The sequence below is a fragment of the Chiloscyllium plagiosum genome, unplaced genomic scaffold, assembly GCF_037043375.1.
Source record: "Chiloscyllium plagiosum isolate Xiang-an unplaced genomic scaffold, Cpla_swu_hap1 HiC_scaffold_6, whole genome shotgun sequence".
NCBI classification, from domain to species: Eukaryota; Metazoa; Chordata; class Chondrichthyes; order Orectolobiformes; family Hemiscylliidae; genus Chiloscyllium; species Chiloscyllium plagiosum.
In genome coordinates, this window is record NW_028270144.1 from 19,542,054 (window position 1) to 19,552,207 (window position 10,154).

Sequence of the window (10,154 nt, forward strand, 5' to 3'; positions counted from 1 at the left end):
GGAACTGCAGAGATGTCCTGGAACTGAGATGACTGACCTCAGTCAAGAGGTCAGTCAAGAACCACAAATATCCATCTAGGTGCAGGTATGACTCCAATCAGCAGACAGTTTTCCTCCAATTCTTATTGCTCCCAGTTTTGCCCGGACTCCTCGGTGAAATGCAGCCTTGATGTTGAGGGCTGTCAGAATCCCCTCAATACTTGAATTCAGCTTTATTGGCCATGTTTGAACCAAGACTGGGATGAGGTTGGGAGCTGAGTGGGCTTGGCGGAATCCAAACTGAGTGCTAGCGAGTGGGTTATTGTTGAGAAGGTGATGCTTGACAGCACTATTAGCAACCATTTCCCCCTACTTTACTGATGGATCAAGAGGATTGTATTTGGTCAGATTGGAATTGTCTTGTTTTTTGAGGACAGCAAAAAATGCGGCCAATGTTGGGTAGATGCCAGTGTTGTAACTGTACTGGAAGAGCTTGGTTAGGGGTACAGCTAGTTCTGGAACACAAGTCTTCAGCTGTATTACCAGAATGTCATAAGGGCCAATAGCCTTTGCAGTAGTCAGTGCCTCAACCCGTTTCTTGATATCAGGTGGGGTGAATCGAATTGGCTGAAGCCTTTCACCTGGGATGCTGGGGGTCTCAGGACGAAGCTGAGATGGATCATCTACTTGCCATTTCTGGTGAAAGTGCTTCCAAAGGTCTTTTACACTGTTGTGATGGGATGCAAGTGTTGTGGCTTCAGCAAGTCAACACCTCATGTTTAAGTATGTAAAGTACTGTTCTTGGTATACCCGCCTACACCCTTCATTACTTTAGGGTTGATCTCCTGGCTTCATGGGAATGAAAGAATGGGAATGAAAGAATGGGAGAAATGTAGGCCGTGAGGTTACAGGTCACGACATCTAGGCTGACAGTCTCATTGCTGGACTGAGGAAATGCTACACTGACAAGGTGCTGTCTTATAGATAGCACATTAAACTGAAGCCTTTTCTACTCTCTCAGGTGGGAAGAAAAGATCCCTTGACACTATTTTTTGAAAAGCAAATATTTATCCCTCAATTAACACTTGGTTGCTACTGTTTATGGGGAATTTTCTGAATGGAAGTTGGCTGTAACATTTCTGACTTTACAACAGAGACTAGACTTTAAAAGCACTGTAAAGTGTTCTGGGGTATCCTGAGGCTGTGCAAGATGCTATACAAATGCAAGTCTCACTTTTTCTTTCAAGCCCACAAAACATTCACTTAATGAACCGTGGAGTATTAAACGTCCGGGCCAGTTGACAGAAACAATTTCTGTGCTGTCAATGTGAATTAAACTCACAAGAGTCAATTATTAACATATGACAGAACTAGTTTCTGGTGTACTAGTTTGCAAAAAATGTCATTTCAGTATAAGGTTTGAAATATGTTCAGAAAATTTGTTCTGCAATGAATTAAAATGTTAGAAAAGATAAACAAAGTTGTGCTTAAACTAATTCTTTCAACATGGCAATTTCAATTTCACAACAGCCTGTCTTATTAAACATCGAGGTGGTTGCCACTTTAATCAAGCAGATGAAATAACATGCATGACACCATGTCAAGGGCAGGAGCAAGGCAGAATAGGCTACAAATGAAACAGGAATCATGAAACTCTCATCAAATTCCAAAACAAATGCGAAATACTTCAGATGTTGCAAATTTGTGATAAATAACAGAGAGTATTGAAACGAAACTCCGCAGGTCTGGCACCATCTGTGAAGAGAGAAACAGTTACTGAGCATTTTCAGCGTGTTCTGTTTATCCACTTTAAGTTCTGTTTGTTAATGTTGGGAGGCGGGGTTACGGGAAGAGATGAGAATAGTTTTGGAATGCTCTCAGGAACAGCCAGCACAGATTGAATGGTAAAAATGTCTCTATCCACCTTGTGCACCTCTATGGTGCTAAAAGTTACATGTTACAAAAAAAGTCTTATTTTCTTATGGAATTCATCTAATGCATTGATTGTTTATGTTGCAAGAGAAAGTTGTCAGTGCAAAATAGGTGCCGTCATTAAATATTGTATTGTGAAGGAACAATTAATAGCAATTTATAGCAATAAAATTAGGTTGCATAAACTCTAAACACAAACATTTTTGAACAAGCAACACTGTGAACAATTACAAATCAAGGGGCCGATTTCTACCATAACAAGGTTATTTTGTTCACATACTTCACAACCCAGCCTCTACAACCCTCCACAGCAAGGAATTCCACAGATTCACTGACCTCTATGGAAAGAAATTTCACCACACCTCTGTCTCAAATGGGCAACCCTTTATTCTGAGATTATGCTCGCTGTCCATAATGTAAAACAACCTTTCCACATTCACCGTCAAGTCCCCGAAGAATGTTATGAGGTTCAATAATGTCGCCTCCCATTCTTCTAAACTCCAGTGGGGCCCAACCTGCTCAACATCTCCTAATAAGAAGCCTCTCAATACCCAGGATCAACCTAGTAAACTTTTTCTGGATTTCCTTAAATACCAGTACACCTTTCCTCAGATAAGAGGACGAAAACTGTTCACAGTATTCTGTCTGTGATCTGATGAGTACCTTGTGTAGTTTTATCAAGGCTTCCCTATTTTATGCTCCATTCCCTTTGAAACAAAGGCCAACATTCGATTTGCCTTCCCTATTACCTACTGAACTTATATGCTAGCTTTTTATGATTTATGGACAATAATTCCCAATTCCCACCATCCGGTAGCTTTCTACAGTCTTTCTCTATTTAAATACTATTCAGCTCATCTATTCTTCCTGCCAAAGTACCTAGCATCACATTTTCCCACATCTGCCAAGCTTTTGTTCACTTGCTGACCTGTTTATATTCCAGTGCAGACTCTGTGACATCCTCACCGTGTGTCTTCCAAATATTTTTGTGTCATCCATAAACTTGGCTACAGTATATACACTAGCCTCACCCAAGTCATTAATATATATTGTAAATAATTGTGACCCAACATTGATCCCTGTGGCGCTCCACTAGGTACAGGGTTCCATTTTGAAAATGCTCCCCTTGTCCCAACTCTCTGCCTTTTATGAGTTAGCCAATCTTTTATCCATGATGATATACCACCTCCAATACTATAGGCTCTTAAGTAGCCTTACACTATCTTATCAAACACTTTCTGAAAATCTAAATATATTACATTGACTGCTTTCCCTTTATCTACCTATTCAGGTTTGGGCTTATAACTAGGAGAAAGTGAGGACTGCAGATACTGGAGATCAGAGTCGAGAGTGTAGTGCTGGAAAAGCACAGCAGGTCGGGAATGAGGCTTGTGGGTCGGGGCTGAGAGATAATTAGGAGGGGCTGGGGTTTGTGGGAAGGCAGCTGAAAAAGTGATAGGTGGATGAAGGTGAGGCAGAAGGTGATAGGTCAGAGAGAGGTGTGATTGACAGGTCCGGAGGGCGGTGCTGAGTTGGAGGTTTGGGACTGGGATAATATGGGGCAAGGGGAAATGGTGAAGCTGTTGAAATTGACATATATCCCATGTGGTTGCATGGTCCCAAGGCAGAATATGAGGCGTTCCTCATCCAGGCATTGGATGGTAATGTTTTGGTGGTGGAGGAGGTCCAGGACCTGTATGTCCCTAGTGCTTTTTGCTCCGTCTTCTCCTTCTTCCTCTTACTTCTCTTAGACTCCCAGCCTCTGGCGACGATTCCAGACTCCCAGCCTCCGGAGATGATTCCCGACTCCCAGCGATGATTCCTCATGAGCCATGATCTCTAGCCCCGGCAACGATTCCTGGCCCCTGGCGAGTGAGAATTCCCAACATTCAGCCACAGTTCCTGGCATCTGGCAATGACTCCTGACCTCCTACGACGACTATTAGTACTTGTTAGTCAGGAAATTGTTTGGATTAAAACCCAATAAGTCCCCAGAGCCTGATGCTCTGCATCCTGGAGTACTTAAGAAAATGGCCCTAGAAATAGCAGATGCGTTGATGATCATTTTCCAGCATTCTGAAAATTCTGGAAGAATTCCAATGGACTGAAGCATTGCTAATGTAACTCCACTCTTTAAAAAGGAGGGATTAAGAAAATGGGGGATTGTAGGCCGGTTAGCCTGATCTCGGTGGTGGGGAAAATGGTGGAATCAATCATTAACGATGTAATAACTGAACATTTGGAAAGCAGGGACAGAATCGATCCTAGTCAGCATGGATTCACTAAAGGGAAGTCATGCTTGACAAGTCTTCTGGAGTTTTTTGAGGATGTGACCTGTCAAGTGGACAAGGGTGAATGAGTGGATGCTGTGTATCTGGACTTTCAAAAGGTTTTCAACAAGGTTCCACACAAAAGGCTAATAAAGAAAATTAAAACTCATGATACCTGAGGTAATGTATTGACATGGATAGGGAACTGGTTGGCAGACAGGAAGCAGAGAGTTGGAATAATGAGTCCTTTTCAGAATAGCAGGCAGAGATGAGTGAGGGTTCAGTGCTGGGACCCAGCTGTTGGCAACATACATTAATGATTTGGATGAAGAAATTGAAACTCATACCTTCAAATTTTGAAGATGACACAAAGCTGGGTGGCATGTGTGTTGTCAAGAGGATACCTTGGATAACTTGGGCAGACTGCCTGAGTGGGCAAATACTTAGCAAATGCAATATAATGTGGATAAATGTGAGGTTATCCACCTTGGTCACAAAAATAGGAAGGCAGGTTATTATCTGAATGGTGACAGTATAGGAGAAGGTGAGGTGCAATGAGACCAGGGTGTCATGGTGGAACAGTCACTGATGGTTGGCATGTAGGTGCAGCAGGCAGTGAGTAAAGCTAATGGCGTGCTGGCCTTCATAGTGAGAGGATTTGAGTATCAGAGTAAGGATGTTTTGCTGCAGTTATACAGGATCTTGGTGAGGCCACATCTTGAGTGGTGTGTGCAGTTTTGGTCTACTGGTCTGAGGAAGGATGTTCCTGCTACCGAGTCCAGCGAAGGTTCGCCAGACTGATTCCCGAGATGGCAGGACTAACATATGAGGAAAGACTGGATCGATAGGGTTTGTATTCGCTGAAATTTAGAAAAATGAGGAGGGGGGAGGAAATCTCATGGAAGCATATAAAATCCTGATGGGACTGGACAGACTAGATGAGGGAAGAATGCTCCTAATGTTGGAGAAGTTCAGAACAAGGCATCACAGTCTATGTATAAAGGGCAAGCCATTCAGATAAGGAAGAATTTCTTCACTCAGCGAGTTGTGAAACCTATGTAATTCTCTCCCACAGGAAGCTGTTGGAGCCAGCTCATTACTTATATTGAAGAGAGAGCTGGACCTGGCCCTTGTGGCTAAAGGGATCAAGGGATATGGGGAGAGGGCGGGAACGGGATACTGAGATTGCATTATCAGCCAGGAATGTATTGAATGCAAGTTCAAAGGGCCGAATGGCCTACTCCTGCACCTATTCTCTACATCCCTATGTTTATGGGATGATCTTCCCCTGAAGATAAAGTAACCTGTTAACACAAAGCATCTAACATCATACTTGAAGAAGATTAGGTTCCCTACAGTGTGGAAACAGGCCCTTCGGCCCAGCAGGTCCACACCAACCCTCCGAAGAGTAACCCACCCAAACCCCTTTTCCCTCTGACTAATGCACCTAATTGACTATATAAGCATGGCCAATTCACCTGACCTGCACATCTTTGGATTGTGGGAGGAAACCAGAGCACCCGGAGGAAACCCACGCAGACACGGGGAAAACTTGCTAAATTCACACAGACAGTTGCCCGAGGCTGGAATTGACCCTGGTGCTGTGAGGCAGCAGTGCTAACCACTGAGCCACCATGCCACCCTTCTTCAGGTGTAGTTCCACAACAGCCCTGTACAACTGTGGTAAGACCTCCTTGCACTTATCCTCAAAACCCCCTCTATTTTCCTTCCTTCTTAACACAATTGTTGTTAGAAATATATGATGCAGAGGGCTCTTACTGGGCCCACTCGGTGAATGATCATTTGGGCAAGGTGCTCAAAAGGCATAACACTGGTGAGAACAAAAGTCTGACTCAAATCTAGTTTTGTTGGAATAAAGCAAAAGGGGCAAGGGCTAATAAAGGAAGAAAAAACATTAATGCACATCATATCATTCTCATCTACTGTATAACTTTAAACCAATTCAATAGTTAGCATTGCTCACTATCATCTCATATGATGGCAACTGTATAAATTCATCTTATATTGATGTTTCTTAGCTAGGAATCAACAGTAACAGATATGTAGTCATAATTTATTTTTCAGTTCTTAATGTTACCTTTTTTTTTTAAGTTGGAGCTCATGGTTTGTTTTTCCTGATTCAAGCTCATATTTGGGATTGAATAAACAACACTTAGAAGGTATATATCCATATTTTAAATATTTTAAATCCATACTTTACATTATAAATCCATGTTTTAAATGGTACGCTATCATTTTTAGGAAGAAGAAACTTACACACTGGTTACAGACTGGGCCATTGGACCCAACTGGTTCATACTGGTGTTTATGTTCTTTCCAGACTTCCTCATCTCACCCTTTCCATATGACCTTCTCTTCATTTCTCTCTCATGCATTCAACTAGGTTCTCCTAAACTGCATCTATGAGGAGAATTAGAAAATAGTTCAAGAACAAATGCAACATTTATTAACAATTCAGAGCCATTTATGCTTGGCTAAGCAATGTACACAATGGTTACAGTTTCACACAAGATCTCCAGCAGCTTTTAGGTTCTGCTAACTCAGCAATGATTTAGAAATGGCCCTTAATATTTCTTTCAGCCTATAAGTTTAATGAAGTATTAATCATAGTTATCTCTTTACTTATTTGTCCTTATTTTTGGTAGAAGCTGGTTTATTTCCAGTATCTGAAAGGTAATTGTGAATGTTTAAGGAGAGGAAAGAGAGTGAGTTGCAGGAAAGGTCAATAGTACAGGACTCTGTTGTTCTGAGCACATCAAGTTAAACTGGAGCCAGAGGTGTTGGATAAAGAAGAGAATATTCAGCATTCAATTAGATTCCCTATAGTGTGGAAATAGGCCCTTCAAAGAGTAACCCACCCAGACCCATTTCCCTCTGACTAATGCACCTAACATTATGGGCAATTTAATGTGGCCAATTCAACTGACCTGCACATCTTTCGATTATGAGAGGAAACCAACACAGACACAGGGAGAATGTGCAAACTCCACACAGTCACCTAAGGCTGGAATCGAACCTGGGACCCTAGTGTTATAAGGTAGCCATGCTAACCACTGAGCCACCATGCCACCCACATGAATTGACCATAGATAGAACATATGACTAAAAATATTGATCCCAAATAGAGCCTTTTTTATTCCATTTTGATCACAAATAGGACTTATCCCTTTTGTTAATTTCACAGTTTTAGACAATTCTTACTTGCTTTGGAAACTATGACAGCAGAAATGGAATAGCATTCCTATGAACTGTTTGTAAAGTTTTACCTATTTTACTAAATGAATTTTTACCATTTGGTGACGTCCACAGTGGGTGTTTACTTGTCTTTTTTTCTACTTTTATTTGACTGAGTTATTTCAGCATGTTTCTTGTCATCTTAATTCCTCTGCATGACTCGGCAGCAGTTTCATAAGGCAAATATCTTTGAATAATGTGCAGTGCTATATATGAATCCTAGACCAACAAATCACTCATGTTTTAAAAAAAAAGGTTGCAAAGTGTCAAGTTAAAGGAATCGTCAGACACTGTACTTATTCTATCGTTATTAGTTAACAATTCCAATTATAAAATTGACTATTTTACAGATTTCTTTCTAGTGGTAGAGGGTGATGAAGTGATTGATTGCTCTGCTTTGAGCATTTCACTTGCTCATGTTTTTTATAAATCCCCCCAGTGTTTGCTGGTAATTATTGCTTTAGTCGTTGGCAGAACAACTGGTGTTCAAATAGCAAGCCAAACGTTTAGTGTGAAATGTGGATGTTTAATGTGCTGCTTGTCATGAGGAAAACAGTGGCAGTTTTGGAAGGCTGAAAGCCGACATGACATTCTCTCATTTTGTCAAACGCTGTTTCACTAAAAGATTAAAATTGGTTTGCAAAATGGAAACCTGGTGTTTGCATTTTGCACATAACTTTCTGCAAATCAGTCACACTGGTGCTAAGCAGATTAGTCCTGCTGCAGCTGTTAGTGCTTGTTTTAACATTTTGTAATGCTTTCTGCACCTTGATGGCAGGTCCTGATTGGTCCCTCATGTCCCACTGTGCATGCACACACAAGTGAATGATACATCTGTCAGCAAACAGGGCAAGAGCATTGATATAATGTTCAAAAATTGCAAATGTGGCATCGGAAGCCGCCTTCATCCTTTCCCAGCCTTTAATTTCATGCTGCTTTTCAAACCTGTGTAGACTCCATATTGACATCCAAACTCAGTGCTGTATGTTCTAATTGCTCGGATTGAAGCTGACACACAGGTGGAGAACTGAGGGAGCATTGGAAATTTGGACACACCATCCTTTGGATGAAACAGTAAAGGGACACCCTGCTTGCCTGATTGGGTCAATTTAGAAAAATACAGCAACACTACTCTCTGTTTATCCCAACATTTATCCTTCATTCAGCACCACGAGAATAGATTCATTGATCATTTATTTTGTCTGCTGCTGTGTGCAATTTGGCAGCTATATTTGCTTTCACTAAAGCAGCGACTGCCACAAAGAAATTCATTAACTTTGAAGCACTGTGTGATACCCAGAAAATACCCTGTGAATGGAAGCCCTTTTTCTCCATCTTCTCCCTGGAGTATTTTCTTGTTAAGATCAAGGACAGTCAGCCTCACTTTTACTCAGTATCCTAAACTTATGATATTCTTACCACCCTCAGCTTACTCCTCATTGTGTCATAGATACTTGCAATGTCAGTGAGATTATTTGTTCTGATGTGCCTGTGCTGCCTCTTTGACAGAGCTTTGTCCCACATGTAGATTTTTTTTTGTCCATCACCCTATATGGTTCTGTGTCTCAAATGCCTGACCCTCTCTTTTTAAGTATTTATGCAATCAGGTTCCAGGACTAACAACTCTCTTGCGGTAAAACTTCTGTTTCCTCTCAAATTAATACAGTGATTTTGAATCTATTACCTCTGACTGTTGGGCCCACCTGCCAGACCAAATGGCTTTTCCCATTCTACCACACAGAAACCTCTCAATTTTCTTGAAAATCTCTATTATGTCACCTCTATTAAATCATTTCTATTTAAACGAAAACATTCCATTCTTTTATAACCTCTCCTTAGAAGAGGAGTCCTTCCCCTTGGCAACTTTATGACAATGCTCCTCGATATCAAATTACCCATATACTTTGTAACCACCTTATCAATCAGCAGGGCAGCTTTAAGGATTTGTGCATACAAGTAACACGTCTCCCTGCTCATCTACACTTTCCAAAATGGGGCTAGAAGGGTTCACTCTCTCTCCATATCTGTCCTCCCACAGAGCCTGAATTCACACTTCTCTACATTGATTCCAGCCCATTTCACCTTCCTTCATCCAGAACTCTTAACTATCCTCATCTCTATTACTTTCTCAAGTTTTGCATCATATGTAAACTTTATAATGTTGCTCAGTACACCCAGGTCTAGGTTACATTTTTAAAAATTTGCAAACAGCAGTAGACACAAAACTGACCTTTGTGTTATCACCTGGAAGTGTGAAAAATACTTCCTTCAAGCAGAGTTACATCGGAGCCGGCATCATCGATTCAACATTGTCTGATTTTCCTCATCTCCTCTGTTTTGCCCCCGAGTGAGCATCAAAGAGTTGAACCTTCCTGATCCTGTGGGAGCCAACTTTGTGTCTGGACAGGGAGGGGTTTTTGAGCTGATGTGGTGAGGTGACCATCCCGGTGCCCATCAGTTGTGCAAGGCCTCAATACGTCAGTGGCAACCGTCTGCTCCATCTGCAAGGATGTCCAGGTACAAATATAAATATGGGCGAGAGGTAGGCATTTGAACATAACAAACCCCTCCACAGCCAGTTGCCTGGAGCTGGATGCAATCTTGGGTGGACTCACAAGCAAACCACTCTCCCACCAGTAGGTGGTGTCCATTGTGCTCTCACCCATCCACTCATCTTTGGGCGGCCAACAATTAGGAGATTGGGATGAAGTGCAACTA

General features: G+C 41.7%; 1 long non-coding RNA gene across 2 annotated transcripts in view; it reads right to left on the reverse strand.

The window, feature by feature from the left end:
- Positions 1-9,946, reverse strand: part of LOC148149720 (uncharacterized) — a 42,720-nt gene extending 32,774 nt beyond the window's left edge. Inside the window, exons 1-3 of one of the 2 annotated variants that reach the window (XR_015757333.1) lie at positions 9,667-9,946; positions 6,459-6,602; positions 1,526-1,734 (exon numbers count right to left, since the gene is read on the reverse strand). This is a non-coding gene — a long non-coding RNA (uncharacterized LOC148149720). Of the gene's footprint in view, positions 1-1,525; positions 1,735-6,458; positions 6,603-9,666 lie in introns of those variants that run through there. The other variant, XR_015757334.1, reaches the window with a different exon arrangement.
- Between the last annotated feature and the right edge of the window lie 208 nt (positions 9,947-10,154).